At 40.2% G+C, this 18,641-nt stretch overlaps 1 protein-coding gene across 3 annotated transcripts in view; it reads right to left on the bottom strand.

Annotated features, from left to right (window-relative positions):
• The window catches only part of LOC105479150 (DENN domain containing 2C), an 88,544-nt gene extending 71,880 nt beyond the window's left edge, over nt 1–16,664 (bottom strand). The window contains exons 1-2 of one of the 3 annotated variants that reach the window (XM_011736987.3): nt 15,957–16,664; nt 15,262–15,481 (exon numbers count right to left, since the gene is read on the bottom strand). The gene's annotated coding sequence lies outside the window, so the exon portion shown is untranslated. The other 2 variants (XM_011736988.2, XM_011736990.2) reach the window with 2 other exon arrangements.
• Between the last annotated feature and the right edge of the window lie 1,977 nt (nt 16,665–18,641).

The following is an 18,641-nucleotide window of genomic DNA, read 5'->3' as shown; positions in this document are numbered from 1 at the left end:
TTTGTGTTTTTTTGTTGTTTTTAAATGTTAAAACAGGATCTGAATGGTGGAATAATGGACCTTTTAAGTGGTATTTGTTATATTTTTCTATATTAAGTAAAACCCTAATAAATTTTTTTAAATGAACACATATGATGATGCAGAGATATCACTTCCAATAATTTACCCTAATGAAATAAGTAGACAAATTCACAAAGATATATGTACAAGAGGAGATTTAGAATATTATAAAACTGAGAATAAATTTCCAGTAAGTGATGATTAAATGTACCATGGTAAATCCATACTCCGAAATACAATGAAGTTATAACATACTCAAGATCTATTAAGTAAAAGAATGTTATAAAAGGTTGTGTAATATAAATTAACTTTAATCTGTATGAATAAACAAATAGAATTTATAGTTAATATGGATATGCACCAAAAAGCTAACAACGATTATCTCTGGGTGATATAACCATGGTTGAATTTTCTTTTGGTTTATCTGTATTTTCTAATTTTAAAAAATAAACGGGCCGGGCGCAGTGGCTCACGCCTGTAATCCCAGCACTTTGGGAGGCCGAGGCGGGTGGATCACGAGGTCAGGAGATCGAGACCATCCTGGCTAACATGGTGAAACCCTGTCTCCACTAAAAATACAAAAAATTAGCCGGGTGTGGTGGCGGGCACCTGTAGTCCCAGCTATTCAGGAGGCTGAGGCAGGGGAATGGCGTGAACCCAGGAGGCGGAGCTTGCGGTGAGCCGAGATCACACCACTGCACTCCAGCCTGGGCGACAGAGCAAGACTCTGTCTCAAAAAATAAAAATAAACATAAATCACTTTCATAGCATTTGTTTCAAAAAGAGATAGCTTACTTTTTAAAGATACATCAAATACTTACTGAACACCCACTTCATACAGAACATTGTGAGAATTAAAACAGCAAGAACAGTGATTACACTTTATTAAATATTTTGTTAAATACTATGTGCCAATCACTTCAATCACATTATCACAATTAATTTTCATAGCACCTATTTGGGGTACTATATAAGATTAAGTCTTGGTACATACAACTGGAACTGGAAATAGCAAATGGTTTAAGCAACACCGATGTTTGTTTCTCTGCCACTTAAAAAAAAAAAAAAAAAAAAGAGTAGGCAGTCTAAGATGTCATCAAGTCCCCAGGCGCCTATGTTTCTGCTATACCACCCTCAACACATGGATTCTGTCTTCAAGATCACTTCATAGTTCACACATGGAGCTCCAGCTATTACATCCACATTCAAAGAAGCAAAAAGGAAAAAAGTTCTATTTAAGCAGCACTTTTGCTATGGCTTATTGACCAGGACTTAGTCACATGTACAAACTGCAAGCCAGGCTGGGAAATATAATCTTTAATCATTTTATCCTGCAATGTGCCTCAAGTAAACTACTGAGTTCTATTACTTAGAAGAATGGATATTAGATTAGCCAAAAAATCTCTGCCACAAGCAGGTATTATTATCCTCATTCACACACAGAAAACAGAGGTATAGAATCAAATGGTTAAATGACAGAGCATAATTTGAAAGTGGTCTATATACATTTTACTACACATTCTGTGTCCCATTAGAAAATTATATGCATGAAAATAAATATAAGCACACTCACAGGACATTTATATATGATTAAAGGCAGTTTATTACTAAATGAGATTATTGATAGATGAGAAGTCATCTATAAAATGAAAAAAACTAAGAGCACATTCCTGGCAAATGTAACATCAGCAACAAATTATTTATGAAGCACCTATGATGCACCAAGGGTTTTCAAAAACCTGTAAAAAAATTTTTGTTTGTTTGTTTGAGATGGAGTCTTGCCCTGTTGTCCAGGCTGGAGTGCAGTGGCATGATCTCGGCTCACTGCAACTTCCATCTCCCGGGTTCAAGCGATTCTTCTGCCTCAGCCTCCCGAATAGTTGGGATTACAGGCGCCCACCACCATGCCAGGCTAATTTTTGTATTTTCAGTAGAGACGGCGTTTTGCCATTTTGCTAGGCTGGTCTTGAACTCCTGACCTCAGGTGATCCACCCACCTCGGCCTCCCAAAGTGCTGGGATTATAGGCATGAGCCACCGTGCCCAGCCTAAAGCCTATAAATGTTTTAAAATGTAACATACATAAAGCACATAAAGTCCACCAATCTATGTACAACTCAAAGAACTTTTATTTATATATATATAAATACATATATAAAATATATATGTCATTCATGTTGTTGTATATAGCAGTCAGTTTTTCTTCTTTGTTTCTGTATAGTACTTCATTTAATGGTAATGCCAATATCTATTTATCCATTCTCCTGTTGACTAATATGCGAACTGTTTCCAGGTTTTGGTTATTATGAAGTCGTTCCAAACAATTTTTTTTCTTTTTTTTTCCGAGATGGGGTCTTGCTCCGTCATCCAGGCTGGAGTGCAATGGTACAATTAAGGCTCACAGCCAACTCAGCCATCTGGGCTTAAAGTGATCCTCCCACCTCAGCTTCCCAAGTATCTGGGACCACGGGTGTGTGCCACCACGCCTGGCTAATTGTTTAAAAACTTTTTTTGTAGAAATGGGGTCTTACTATGTTGTCCAAGCTGGTCGCAAACTCCTGGCCTCAAGCGATCCTCCTGTTTCAGGCTCCCAAAGTGCTGGGATTACAGAAGTGAGCCACTGTGTTCAGCCTGTTATAAACATCCTTTTTTTTTTTTTTTTTAAGACAGAGTCTCACTCAGTCGGAGTGCAGTGGTGTGATCTTGGCTCACTGCAACCTCTGCCTCCCAGGTTCAAGTGATTCTCCTGCCTCAGTCTCTCAAGTAGCTGGGACTACAGGCGCACATCACCACGCCCAGCTCATTTTTTTGTATTTTTAGTAGAGACGGGCTTTCACCATGTTGGCCAGGATGGTCTCGATCTCCTGACCTTGTCTGCCCGCCTCAGCCTCTCAAACTGCTGGGATTATAGGCATGAGCCACCACACCCAGCCTAAACATTCTTATATGTATCTTTGATAGACACAATCACACTTCTCTTGGGTATCATCCAGGAGTAGAATTGCTGGGTTATAGAATAGGCATATGTTTTTGGGTTTTATTTGGTTTTTGTTTTTGAGATGTAGTCTCACTCTGTTGCCCAGGCTGGAGTGCAGTGGTGCAATCTTGGCTCACTGCAACCTCCACCTCTTGGGTTCAAGCAATTATCCTGCCTCAGCCTCCTGAGTAGCTGGGACTACAGGTGCATGCCACCACACCTGGCTAGCTTTTGTAGAGATGCGGCTTCCCCATGTTGGCCAGGCTGGTCTCGAACTCCTGACCTCAGGTGATCTGGCCTTCCAAAGTGATGGGATTATAGGCCTGAGCCACCGCACCTGGCCAAGTAGGCATATGTTTAACTTAAGTGGACACTGCCAGAGTTTTCCAAAGAGGCTGTACTAATTTACACTCTCGTCAGCAATGTAAGTGGTTGCAGTCACTCTTCAGTCACACTGGAATTGTTAGTCTTTTTAATTTTATCCATTCTGGTATGTAGTAGCATCTCACTGTGGTTTCCATGTCAACTTTTCAAACTCATTTGTTTCTTTCGTTCGTTTGTTTCTTACCATACCATATTTATTTTTACTTTATTACTATATTATCATATTTTATTTTTTAAGATTATTTTTATACATCATCATGTTTTGTTGGAATTAAGCTTTATAAACTCCAAAACATCGGTAATCAAGAATAAGTCAGTTCTCAAACATTTTAGGTAAGTCCTCATGTATCACATATGGTCATGAAAGTAGACAAAAGATGGTAGAAATACTATCAATGTGTGGAATCATGGAAGCCAAAGGAAGAGACTTTATCAAGAAGGAAAGAGTGGTCAATAATGACAGATACGTTGTCAAAAGGTCAAGTAAGATTAAAAACTGGAGTGTCTGTTGGTCATTAGGACTTGGACAAGAGCAGGTTCCGTGGCATGGAGAAGGCTGAAGGAAAATAAGTGAATTGAGAATTGGATGAGAAAAAAAGAATGCAAATATCAACTGTAGACAATCCATTCAAGGAGTTTATCCAAGTAGGCAAGTGGACAATAGAGTGGAGCTGGACAGGAACGTGAAGTCCAGGAAAGCTTTCTAAATTTGTTTCCTAAACAAGTTTAATCTTGTTTAAATACAGTGGGAAAGAGTTGCTAAAGAGGAGGTAAGAAAAGAAACAAGGGTTAAAGCAAAGACCTCAAGAAGGAGAGAGAGCATGGGCCTCCAACGGGACCTGGAAGGATTATCAGCATCTGCCAGGAAGACGGACAGGTCTTCCACGGGAACAGAAGGTAAATGATAAAAGAAAGATAAGAGTGCGGGTAAATTTCCAGGTTTAGCGGCTAATACACCGATGAACTTTCCATCTGATGGGTTCTATTTTCCATTTTAACAGCCACGGTTATCTGCTGAGAGTAAAGTGAGAGATACAAAAAACAAAGGTTTAAGGAGAAGGAAGGTTTAAAATAGGAAATGTGGGGGGGAAAGGTGCAAGAATACACAGGTTCCCTAAGCAGAGAGTTTTCAAAGAGTTATGAAAAAACCTTTGAGAACATTCATCATGATTAGGGACATAGATGAGAAGAAAAGAGAGCGTCAGATAAAGAGTGGGAGAAAGGCTGGTGAGGGGTAACAAAACCAGGATAGTATCACGAGAAGAAAAAAATTCTAAAAAGAAAAGAAAGATGCAAACCAGTGTCATACAAGTAAGGAGAATAAAGACTGAGAAAGGATCCTTGCATTTGGTAAGAGGGCATTAAATAAATGGTTTCTAAAGGATGGTGAAGGCAGATAACGCCAAAATTAAAAAGAAAATTAGTGAGGAAATGGACAAAGTATGAATACAACATTTATTTGAAACTCAATAAGAGGGATAACAAAAACAAAAAGGAGACACAACTACAAATGAAACATTTTAAAGTTGGGGAAAATCGATATTTTTTAAAACTGCAGCAAAAAATAATGAAAGATAAAATAAATACACAGAAGAGGGAGGAGAAAGTCTGATGGAAGAAAGTGCTACGGCTCACAAGAGGGGCGAAAGAATGGCAGTACTACTTTGCAACAGTTACTTTGTCTTAATACAAAATGATAACTGAGGCAGAGGATTGCTTGAGCCCAGAAGTTCAAGACCAGCCTGAGCAACATAGTGAGACCCTGCCTCTATTTTTAAAACTGTTTAAATGATGATAAGCAATGCCAATTAATCATTCTTCAAAGTAAATGAAGAACTAAGCTGCAAGAATTCATTCTCTTTTTGGAGTGCACATTAAACTCAATTATTGATGTGATGCATTGCTTCTCAGTCTTTTGGCTAAGATCAAGTGTATTGATGTGATGGGGCACAAACGAATCTCTTGGTCAAATATTTTTCTTTAATGTTTCAGGTTTCTCTTCAGGAAAATAACAACTAAAAGTCTGGTAATAGTAGTAAGAACTAACAATATCTCTACATTTTATTTTGGTCAAACTTTCTTCACTGATAATGCCATGTTCAAGATGCAGTAGTGGCCAGACGCGGTGACTCACGCCTATAATCCCAGCACTTTGGGTGGTAGAGGCGGGTGGATCACTTGTGGTCAGGAGTTCGAGACCAGCCTGGTCAACATGGCGAAACCTTGTCTCTACTAAAAATACAAAAAATTAGCCAGGCATGGCGGCCAGCGCCTGTAATTCAAGCTACTTGGGAAGCTGAGGCAGGAGAATCGCTTGAACCCAGGAGGCAGAGGTTGCAGTGAGTGGAGATCCCACCACTGCACTCCAGCCTGAGCTACAGAGCTAGACTCTGTCTCATAAACAAAGGTGCAGTAGTGATGCTTGAAAGATACAGTAGCCAGATATAGACAATAGTACCAAGTGTCATTTGCCATAACAATGTCTGTCTTTTGGAATCCTTCAGCATATAGCTTCAAAGGTAGTTCACTAGACTACCAAAAGCAGCAAATTTGCAAATTTTGCTATTCTAAAATATTGAAAAATATCTGCCCAATGAGATTCTTTCTTACTCTCCCTCCTCCCCTCTCCTCCCTCCCTCCCCTCCCCTCCCTTCCCCTCCCTCTCTTCCTTCCTTCCTTTCCCTCTCTCTCTCTCTTTTTTTTTTTTTTTTTGACAAAGTCTCATCCTGTTGCCCAGGAGGGACAGCAGTGGCATAATTGCAGCTCACTGCAGCCTCACTCTTTGGGCTTCGGCGATCCTTCTACCTCAGTCTCCCGGGTAGCTAGGACCACAGGCACACATCACCACGCCTAGCTAATTTCTTATATTTTTAGTAAAGACTGGGTTTCGCCATGTTGCCTAGGCTGGTCTCAAACTCATGGGCTCAAGTGATACTCCTGCCTCGGCCTTCCAAGTGCTGGGATTAAAGGCATGAGCCACCATGCCTGACCAAGATTGCCTCTCAACTAGAAAAATTCTGGATTCATAAAATCTGCTTAGCTCCTTATCTCAACTATCAAACTCCATTACGATATAGTAAATAGCTACAGTTAACTCTCAATAAAATATTTTAAACGTTGGTTACTCAGCAAGCTTCCTTTAATATAATTAACAACTTTCAATATATTCATGAGATTCAGAAAGTTTTCTGTGCATTCCAAAGCTTTGCAATATATAAAGCAGCAGTTTCAAACAGCACTCTTAGCCCTTAGAACAAACAGGACAGAAATGGAGCCCAGCAGTGACTTGCTGGGCAGTATGTTCACCCACACCCAGCTTATTGTTTTTGCTGGAGGTAAAGCTCCAAGGAGCTTTCCTGCTGCCCTGGACAGTCAGAAGAAAGCAGGAGGATGTCTATACTTTCAGCTGTATTGTTTTGACTACTGGCTGTAAGTTTGTCTCTAATTCCCTCCCTCCCCTTGAGTGCTGGAAGGTGCTTTGAGGAGACACTCACTAAAACACAAGTGTGAGACTTGCATGGGAGGCTGGACAAGGGGGAGGGAACACTGTTAGTAGCAGCTTCAAACAATGCTTAAAATAACTGCTTTATATTTTCTAATCACATTTGCTATTCAATTGCTCATAATTAATAGTTTTTTCCCAGTTTAATTTCTGAGGATCAACAATTTATTTTTTTTAATTCTGTAAATATGCCCATACAGCTGTGGTTAAATTTAAACAACACAAGAAAATCCTCCTCATTATCTTCACTACCTAAAAGCACAGTACAACTTAATGATATCAGCAACTCCATCGATTTGGACTGCAAAATCTGCACCAGACTCTAACCATCTTACAAGTACTGCTGAAATGTCCCACAATGGTAAAGAATAGAGATATGTCATCACTAAGAAGTATAATTTTTAATTTCCAGCTCATTTAGTGTCAAAAATCATGAGCACAATATCCATGAATTCTAGATGAATACTTTTTTCAAGAGCTGTGCAGTCATTTTTCCCTTATGCCACTGATATACAACTAAATGAAACAATAATCTTTCTCAGGAATGATCCTTGAATAAATAGGAAACTGAGATAACTTTATCTCTTTTTATTTCTTTGAAAACATTTGAAGGGCTTATTTAAAAGTCCAGTATGCTATGTTTCCAAGAATCTTTTTAATTTTAAGGATTTTAAATTTTCATTTGCAACATTATATGAAGACATGGGTCTGTCATTATACTCAGATTTTGCCCATTTGATAAAGCCATATTTTAAATAATCTTCATTCAAAGTATTATACTTTTTCTCAGGTGACCATTTCCCTCAACAGTTTTGTTCTTCCAGATCCAGTTATTGCACCTACTTCTGTATTTTTTACTTTGCTTTTTTCCTCTAATAATGAAACAACAAATTTGAAAGGCAAATTGATCTCGTTTGATTTAAAAATACAATTATCACTAGACTCTTGAAAATACCACACTTGACGAACGCAAAGTTCAAAAATAAAATTTGGTTCAACAACTCACCATTTTTAACAACAGCAGATAAAATTCTCCTACACTTTGCTTAATCCTGATTTATGTCAATATAACTATACAACAATAGCTATCACATTACACTCATGATTAAACTGACCATCACTCTAATTCACATAATTTTCCTCTTTTGTTCCAAGTTACCCCTTATAGTTTAAATAGGGCCCAGGGAAAAGGAAATTTTCAGTAAATACTGTTGTGCAGCAGGCTATGTCATTTCCTCACAGAAGGCTCTATTATTACAGCCTTAATAGACCCTTATTTAATCAGAATATCAAAGAGTACAGATAAATATTTAAATACAAAATTATGCTTTACATTGCTAAGTAACCAATTCAAACACATCCCACACAGCTGGGAGATTTTGTTTTTTCACTCCAACAGAAAAAAAGACAGAGAAAAATGCAAATCCCTTTTAAGCAGCAGCAAAAATAACTCTCTCTCTCCCCCACCAATCTGTCCTGAATTTTAACATCCAAATAAAAAATCCGCAAACATGTCATTTCTATGAATTCAAACTTGAAGGAAAACAAATAATTTCTCTCCATATCCTTTGTTGTAAATACCACTGCCATGAAAACTACGAAAGTTAGAAATTTAACTTTAAAAAGTAAAGCATAAGTAACCTTTAAGTAATATAAATGGATTAATATTGCCTGAACTGAATGCTAAAAACTCTATTTTCACGCCACTAACCAGAAGTCTAAGATTCATAAGGAAAAAAAAAAATCTTGAGTTTCTTCCTCAAAAACAGGGGCCAGGCATAATGGCTTCATACTTGTAATCCCAGCACTTCGGGAGGCTGAGATGGGAGGATCCCGAGGCCAAGAGTTCAGGCCCAGCCTAGATAATGTATCAAGATCCCATCTCTACAAAAAGTTTTTTTAAAAATTAGAAAGTCTGGGTGGCGTGCACCTGTAGTGCCAGCTAACTGGGAGGCTGAGGTGGAGGGATCGCGTGAGCCCAGGGATTGGAGGCTACAGTAAACTGGAGTGCCACTGCACTCCAGCCTGGATGACACAGAAAGACCAAGAAAAGAAAAGGGAAGGGAAGAGGGAAGAGGGAAGAGGGAAAAGGGAAAAAGGGAAAGGTAAAACACCTGGGATAGATGTGAAAAAGTCAGTCCTTTAAATTTTCTTCTCTTATCATCACTTACTTAATCCTTCAGTCTTAAAATTTGCTATACCGCTTATAAAGTGGAGACATTGTCATATTTTCTTATCTTTAGGATAAAAATTACTCATTCAGGGCAAAGAAGAAAAAGAGAAAAAAATTCCATCCTGTCCAATCCTCTGGGAACCAGTGAAGAATACCCCTTCAAGTTTATCTTTTATTTCACCCAGGCTTCAATGTCCCCACTTTCACCGAAGCAAAAAGAGCAATGTTTTATTGATTCAGTAAAGAATATTGAATATCAAAAAATATTTTTCAAACATACTTCTTTATTCTGACTCTACAAGTTAATCTATTTCTCTGTATCTCAGGTTCCAAATGAGTAAAGGGAATATTTTCCATTTAAATGAGAAATGGAAGATGAATGAAAATGTTTTAATTATTTTAAGAAATGTACTAGAATTTAAAAACAGGAGGTATAATTGCGAAGAACCATGATTTTTTTCTAAACCAAGCTTACAAATTTAAGTATTTCAAAGAAGATCCCTTAGTGTTGGCAGACTATGGCCTACCTGTGGGCCAGATCCGGCCCACTGCCTGTTTTTGCAAGGCCTCTTGAGTTAAGAGTGGTTTTTACATTTTTCAATGGTTGGGGGCAAAAATCAAATAAGTATAACATTTTGTGATGTGAAAATTATATGAAATTCAAATTTCAGTGTCCATAAATAAAGATTTATTGGAACACAGTTCATGCTTACTCATTTAAGTGTTGTCTACGGCTGCTTTTTGGCAGAATTGGGTAGTTGTGACAGAGGCCATATGGCACACAAATATTAATATTTGCTATCTAGCCCTTTACAGAATATCTGCTAACCCTTGCCTTAGAAGACCACATAGTTATTCTCTTTTTTTTTTTTCCCTGTCTTGTCACCCAAGCTGGAGTGCAATGGCAGGATCTCGGCTCACTGCAACCTCTGCCTCCCGGGTTCTAGCAATTCTCCCAAGCAGCTGGGACCACAGGCATGTGCCAGCAGGTCCGGCTAATTTTTAAAAATTTTTTGTAGAGACGAGGTCTCCTTATGTTGCCCAGGCTGGTCTAAAACTCCTGGGCTCAAGTGATCCTCCCATCTTGGCCTCCCAACGTGCTGATTACAGGCATGGGGACACAGTCTTTTATTGTTTTTTAAGCTTTGTCTATGATTTCCAAGAACTAAAGAGCCAGTGTTGGGATAGGAATATGCTTTTAAAGCTTTGATTGACGGTAAAAAAAAAAAAAAAAAAGCTGGGCACAGTAGCTCATGCCTGTAATCCTAGCACTCGGGTAGGCTGAGGCAGAAGGAGTGCTTAGGCCCAGGAGTTTAAGATCAGCCTGGGCAACACAGTGAAATCCCACCTCTACAAAAGAAAAATATTTATTTATTTAAATTTTTTTTGAGATGGAGTTTCACTCTTGTCTCTCAGGCTGAAGTGGAATCACGCAATCTCAGCTCACTGCAACCTCCACCTCCCGGGTTCAAGTGATTCTCCTGCCTCAGTCTCCCAAGTAGCTGGGATTACAGACACGCACCAACACATCCAGCTAATTTTTGTATTTCTAGTAGAGATGGGATTTCACCATGTTGGCCAGGCGGGTCTCAAACCCCTGACTCAAGTGACCCACCGCCTCGGCCTCCCAAAGTGCTAGGATTACACGCGTGAGCCGCTGTGCCTGGGCAAAAAAAATTGTTTTTTAATTAGCAGGGGGTCAGGCCGGGTGCGGTGGCTCACGCCTGTAATCCCAGCACTTTGGGACACCAAGGTGGGTGGATCACCTGAGGTCAGGAGCTCGAGACCAGCCTGATCAATATGGTGAAACCCCATCTCTACTAAAAAGTACAAAAATTACCCAGGTGCGGTGGTGTGTGCCTGTAGTCCCAGCTACTTGGGAGGCTGAGACAGGAGAATCACTTGAACCTGGGAGGCAGAGGTTGCAGTGAGCTGAGATCACGCCACTGCACTCCAGCCTGGGCAACAAAGCAAGACTCTGTCTCAAGAAAAATAAAATAAAAAACAAGAACTAGCAGGGGGTGGTGGTGCATGCCTATAGTCCTAGTTTCTCAGGAGACTGAAGCAAGAGGATCCCTTAAGCCCAAGAGGTCCAGGCTACAGTGAGCTATGATTGCATCACTGTATTCCAGCCAGGGTGGCTGGGCAAGACCCTGTCTCTTGAAAAAAAAAAAAAAAAAAAAAGTAAATAAGTTATATGTGCCACACAAATAAAAAGACAGAAAAATAATTCCATAATAAAGCCAGAAGATCAATGTTCTTGTGTAGCTGTGAATTTGCTATAAAGCTTTTTACAAAGAGAAGCTCCAGTAATACTTTGGGCAATACAGACAGTCCCTGACTTGATGTTTTAAATTAATGATTTTTCAACTTTATGATGGTGCCAAAGTTGTATGTCCTCAGTACCCTCCTTAACTTATGATAGGGTTACATTCGGATAAACCCGTCGTAAGTTTATCATATGTTGACTAACAACAGTTTCAGCTTATGATGGGTTTATTCAGACATAACCCTATCGAAAATTGAGGAGCATCTGTACTTCTGGAATAAATGAGTAACTCCCAAATGAAATTTTAAAAGAACAGGACTCATTTGGATGTAAAAGTTGTTCAACTTTCAAGTAAAACCCATTTCATTGCTTTACAATAATTTATACAACAAAATTAGCATAGATAAATACTCCCTTCTACTTATACAAAGCAAGTCACTTATTCTTGGCCCTCTTCTCTTCTAACCCTGTATGCTCCCTTGAGCAATTTCATCTGCTCTTACAGCTTCAACTAACACTAACTGGCTACCTCTGAAATCTGAATCACCAATTTTAGCCTGGCTTCTGGACTCTAGCTCCTCTCTTGACATCTCCACTTGAATGCTCCAAAGATAATTCAAACTCAACATGTTCAAAATGGAAACAATTATCTTCCTCCAACATTAAAAAATAAAACAAGACCCTTCATCCAGTTTTCCAAGCTAAAAAAACAAGTCATTTACTTTTCTGTTCACCTTCTGAGCCAATTGATTTTAAAGCCCTGTCAAATTCTACACCTTCACTATCTATCCTCTCCTCTCCATCCCTATTACTATTTTCCTACTTCAGGCCCTTATCCTCTCTTATCTGGACTATTTCAATAGCAATAGCCTCCTAACTTATCTCCCTACCTTTTGTCTTTCTCCATCCAATCCAGCCTCCAAACCATCTTCAGGTTATCTTTCCTAAATACCTATATCTAAAATCCTTCACTGCTCTCCATTGTCTTTAGAATCAAGTCCAAAGTCCTTGGCATGATACTCTGGCTCTTCATGACCTAGCACCAGAAGACTTTTTTCCCTCTTTTTCTCAATCATAACTTTGTTTTTTTTTTTTTTTTTTTTTGAGACAGATTGCCAGGCTGGAGTGCAGTGGCACGATCTCAGCTTACCGCAAGCTCCGACTCCCTGGTTCAAGTGATTCTCCTGCCTCAGCCTCCCGAGTAGCTGGGATTACAAGCATGCACCACCATACCCGGCTAATTTTTGTATTTTAGTAGAGACAGGGTTTCACCCTGTTGACCAGGATGGTCCCGATCTCCTGACCTCTTGATCCACCTGCCTCGGCCTCCCAAAGTGCTGCGATTACAGGCATGAGCCACCGCGTCTGGCCCTAAATCTTAACTTTTTACTTACCTAAGTCTGTAATGTTGTCTTATAACATATCTTGTACTTCAAAGTATTAAAACCACCTTTAACACCGTATTTTTTAGTGAAACATTCTGCCAAACTGAACTAATTACTCATTTCATCGTTACAAATGAAGGGAAGTGAAATACCACATTACCTAGCAATTTTAGTGATCCTAATGCAATCAGCAAGGAAGCTTTGCAATTTTCTTTTTTCATCTTATTTCCAGGCACCATCTCCTTTAGCCCAACCACCCATTTCTGTACACCCTGGCCTTCAGTGACAATGGACTACAACACATTCCTCAAACATACCATACACTTTCACACTTATCCCTGTTCTTTATTCATATCACCTGTTTCCTGATCCAGTTTCAGCAAACTCCTATTCATCCTTCAAAGCCAAATGTAATATCTTCTCTCTAATCGTCCTCCCTACCACATGTAGAATGATTTTTCCTCATCAGTGGTTAAACTCTATCTATACTTCTTTTTTTTTTTTCTTGCATCTCTTCAAACATATATAAATCTATACTTCTTTACAGGTCTTACCATGCTGAAAATTGTAGGGACTTATTTACATGTCAGGTTATAAGCTTCTTGAAGACAGGGAAGCATTTTCTTTTCTTGAATCTAACACTTAACTTACAGTCTGAGAACAGATATTTTTAACTTCTTAATGAAAGAAGTTATGAGGTGCTTTTTAATGAAAAATAAGCACCTCATATTGTTAAGATAATGCCGTAACTGTTGTTGCTGAGGGACTGAGAGCTTAGAATCAACCCCATGTCATTCACTGGCAACAACAAAAAAAGGGTTCCTACATACAAACTGTAATTAAATAGTATCTTGGACATGCCTTCATCTATATATTGCAATACCAGTTTATTTTTTCCTCTTTCTTTCCTTCTTTTTGAAATAGTTTTTTATAGACCTCTTTTTAAAATACCTATTAGATGTCATTTGTATCTCACTCACAGAATTTGAAACTCAGTATAGTGCAAAGGTTACAACCAGGTCCTTGGAGTATGACTGATTTGAATTCTACCTTCGCTATCTAGGTTGTCTAATCATGGGCAAGTTACTCAACCTCTCTATGCCTCTTAATGAGATGATCATAATTAACATTTCTTATGGTGCTGTTGTGAGGATTAAATAAGCTAATACATGTAAAGAATTTAGAATACTGTCTGGCACAGAGTAAGTATCAATGAATGTTAGTCGATGTCGTTATTGTTACCATCCGCTTTAAAAACAGCTTTTGTTTTTTCGGTACTTATTTTAGCTCACTTGGTAGAATGGAATCTCCTAGATGAAAAGAATTACATACTGCTCTTACATAAATATAATCTTGTGCCTATTGCATAGTAGGCCCTCAAAAAACAATGTGAATGTAAGGTTTCAGACTTCTAAGATCAACAAATTGTAAAATCACAGAAAAATTTATACATGGAGTACATGTTTAAAACTCATGTTTTAAAGTAGTTTCAAAAGACCCATCCTCCACTGAATTGTTGAAACATGTTTAAGTAAAACTTCTAAAGCAACATACACAAAAATTACATTCACTAGTAACTTTCCCTCTACTACTTCATTTAATTTGATCTTGGTATCCAGTGGCCTAAAAATCTTGCCTATAACTTAAGACTCACTACAGATCATTTAAACGCAATATAATTTCCAGCTTTAGAAAACTGCTTATTGTCAATAAGAAAAATGAATATTCTTCCTTTATTCTTGCATTTAAAAAACGCACTGCCACATTCAACACACACACACACACCAACTAATGAAAGACCAAGACACATAATTACTACATTTCCTGGTTTCTGCCTGACAAAGTCAGAACAGGCCTACAAGTATCCCCAGCAAAAGCCTACGGGTTACAAAACTGCCATATTCTTTTGTATTTCCCATCTCCCCGCTAAAATCCCTTGCACACATATCCAAAGTAAAGAATAAAAACGTCTATAATAAAGACTGTATGAAAAAAACATATATTAACAATATTTTGGAACATTTAAATCTTCCTATAAGCAGCCCGTCAATTCACAAAAACAAATGAAAGTCTTGATTTGGAGCAATATTCCCAGCTTACTTTAGCAAGCATTTTAAACTACAACTATTTAGCTAAGGCAAAGAAGTAGATTATTTGATTGCTACAGACTTCGTGGTAAATGATTCAGCAACAGTGTATAGATAACACCACTGCGCTATTCTAGAAAATTTCATCAATCATTTAAAAATAGAACACACTCAAACAATGGTGACTTTGTGGGAAAAGTTTAAACAACTTATTTACACAGTAAGCAAGGATCTATCACTTTATCTAAAACACTGCAGGAGAATCACTAGCTTTAGGGTAAAGTTTTGTAAAGCGCCTACTATGTACCTTAGTAGTTGCTTCACAGAATATACACATTCCACACGCACGTTCAAATATCTGAGATTTGTAGAATACTCTCACTCATCTCACTTGGCCCTGAGAATGCCCATAGGCATGAACTTACCAGTTTCATAGTTACGGAAACGGAGGCCCAGGAAGTTAATTTGACCGAGGTATCACATCTGGTTCCGTGGGTTCTGGCCCTAGACTTGAGCCTTTTGACTCATAATCTAATCATCAGCTGCTATACAGCACTAGTTACTCAAATGCTCTAAGGTGTTCCATTGTCAGATTTTTAAATTAAAATTATACTTGACAACTTTCGGTATTGTGCTTATTAGATGCTGTTAAGAATCAAAACACCAAAAAAAAAAAAAAAAGCAAAAAATTGTTTGGAAGTGGATCGTCCCAGCATGTCGAAGTTCAAGCTCACTAGCTAATCTTGGAGAAAGCCCGCGTTTCCCCGGGCTGTGGGGCGCTCCCTCCCTCTTCCCCAGCAGAGCGCGGCGCCCCGCCTAGAGGTCCCCAAGCCCCTGAGGTGAGCGAGGAGGTCCTCAGCCAGGCTCCGCGGCAACCCGTGCGGCCACGAGAGGACGTCCCAAAGCTGGGCCCAACACCCGGTTGCTCCTCCGGACCGGGGAGGTGCCGAGACAGCAGGGCTCGGAGACTCCACCTCCGCCAGCCCGGCTCGCACCTTCCGCGGACTAAACCGCGGCGCCTCAGCTCCGCGTCCGACGCCCAGAGGGGTGATGCCAACCGCCCCGACAGTCCGAAGCCTCTGCGACTTGAGACTCAGCACCGAATCACCCCGACTCCTACCTGTCTGGACCTCAACGTTGTCTCTGTGGCCAGGCTAGTCTCCTGGGTCTCACTCGGGTCCGCTCCGTCCCGCCCCCGCAAGCCTTGCCAAAGGCTCCGCCCCGGCTGCAGCCCCACCCCTAGCCCCGCCCGGTTTGGCAAGACTCAGTTCTTACTGGCTTCTATTCCCACCCCTCCCGCTACGCCCGCCCCTAACACCGCCCCGGCCGGCGGTGAGAGGAACTTCCACACCTCAAGTCCGCTGAATGGCCAGAACCTAGCCAGGACCTCGGTCGTTGCAGTTCCAGCAGGCGGGCGATCGGTGCCACCGTCGTCCGGCCGAGCCCTCGAGCCAGAGCTCCATCGCCTTCGCTTGCCCTCGCATCGGGCCCACGGCGACGGCCCTACGCTTTATGTGAAGGTTTACTCTTCACAACTACTCAACAAGATAAAGCCTGGCTTAATCAGGGAATCCAAGCATTCTTTCCTAGGCTGACCTCAGTGGGCAAACAATTGCACTACGGTGCCAATTTGAAACGTCAAGAGAAGCAAATAACTCTCGCAGCACCTCAGGCTTGGAATCTCAGAACTGGGGTGCCTTGATACTCCCAGTGCGTGAGGTCAGCCCCCACGCCCTGTTGAGACACACATGCCTAAGCGCTCCGCCTGCAACACGCTCTTACTCAGGTATGTGCATGGCGTTGTGCCTACTGCAAGCTGTAACCCAGTTTCACCGAGGCTGCGGGACAAGGATCTGTTGAGCCTGTTTCCCAGGCACTCGCTAACCACCCCACCTCGCCTCGCCCCGCCCCACCCCACCCCACCCCACCCAGCCAGAGCCTCTTGGGTCTGGTGACCAAACTCTTCCTACATTTGTTCACACAGAGGTACCAAAATAGAAGACTACCAGAAAGAGAGGTGTTTAGTTACGTATCACAGATGACTGTCACAAGCAAACTTAACCCAAACAATAAAGGCAGCATGTCCCAAACAGCTGTGAAACTATGACCTGTAGACAGTAAAACAGAAATTACATTCCATGATGGGGGGAAAAAGTAATGACATACTTAAAAAAAATCATGTCCCAATGAGGAAATAAATGTGGATGCTATTTGTAGTAAATTTTGAACACTGATCTTTATGGGCTTCCCCCACCAAAAAAAAAAAAAAAAAAAAAAAAAAAATCTTATCTAACGTATCTTTTTATTTATTTATTGAGACAGGGTCTCTGTGTGTCACTCACACTGGAGTGCAGTGGCCCAATCATAGCTCACTTGAAGCCTCAACCTCCTAGGCTCAAAGAATCCTCCCACCTCAGCCTCCCAAGTAGCTAGTACTATAAGCATGCACCACCACCCCTGGCTAATGTTTTTATTTTTTTGTAGAGACAGGGTCTCACTATGTTGCCCAGGGTGGTCTCCAACTCCTGAGCTCAAGCAAGCCTCCTGCCTCAGCCTCCCAAAGTGCTGGGATTACAGACACGAGCCACTGCACCCAGCCCAGAAATGTATTTTTTGTCCTCTGCATTCAGGAAGATTATTTGGCAAAATGAGGCAGGTTGAATTCCAAGTATCACATATGAAACCAAATTTATAGATGTAATAAATGAATTCACATGTATGTATTGTACTGCCCTCTCATGGGTAAGATGGAGATATACATAATGGTAGTTCATGCCCTCTGAAGTCTGAGAATACAGTGTTTAATGTAGCAATTTGTACTATTTTGATGAGGAGGAGGCCAAGGTAAAATAAAATCTGGTTCTTTAAAGGGTTTACAAATACTCAACAAACAAAACTTCAACTTAAGAAATCAGGAAGAGATTCTTACACCAGAGCTAGTACAAACATGCCGTCAGGGTTACACCTATGCTTATGGCTGCCTGTATAGAATATAGAAACATGCAGGAATTTGCTTTCAATTTTTTTTCCATTTGAAAGTTCAGGCTGGGCGCAGTGGCTCATGCCTATAATCCCAGTACTTTGGGAGGCCAAGGCACGTGGATCATTTGAGCCTCGGAGTTTGAGACCAGCCGGGGCAACATGGTGAAACCGTGTCTCTACAAAAGATTAAAAAATTAGCCAGGTGTGGTGACATGTGCCTGTAGTCCTGGCTACTCGGAAGCCTGAGGTAAGAGGATCACCTGAGCCTGGGAGGCCAAGGCTGCAGTGAACTGTGATTACACCACTGCACTGCACTCCAGCCTGGGTGACAGAGCAAGACCCTGTCTCATAAAAAAGAAAAAAGTTCATAACTTTTGAAGACATCTCACAAAATTCTCTTTTTTACTTATAGCCACACTGTAACTTCATGCTGAGGACAACTAGAGGATAGGAATGAAGTCTTATTCTGTATACCTTTGGTATTTAGAATAGTACCTGATAATTTAGCTATTTGATCAATAATTGTTCATTGAGTAAATTGAATGAAATGTCAGCCCAGCCACTAGATGCCAACACAGTTGTATGTGTGGAAGTATCATCTGCCCATTTGGAATTTCACCTGACCTTGAGTAATATGCATGCTTCTTAAAAGTTATATGTGCATTTTACTTTGGTAAGCAAAATCATTTAAAATGTACCAGTTTAGCTCACTATAATCTTATTGTCAATTACATCCTTAAAGCTAAGAATCCTTTTGTAAGATAAATTCTCCCTGAGTATACTAACTCAGAAGTACTGATTTTTTATATTAAGGCACACCCTC

The sequence above is a fragment of the Macaca nemestrina genome, chromosome 1, assembly GCF_043159975.1.
Source record: "Macaca nemestrina isolate mMacNem1 chromosome 1, mMacNem.hap1, whole genome shotgun sequence".
NCBI lineage: Eukaryota > Metazoa > Chordata > Mammalia > Primates > Cercopithecidae > Macaca > Macaca nemestrina.
This window is presented reverse-complemented; position numbering and strand designations above follow the sequence as displayed.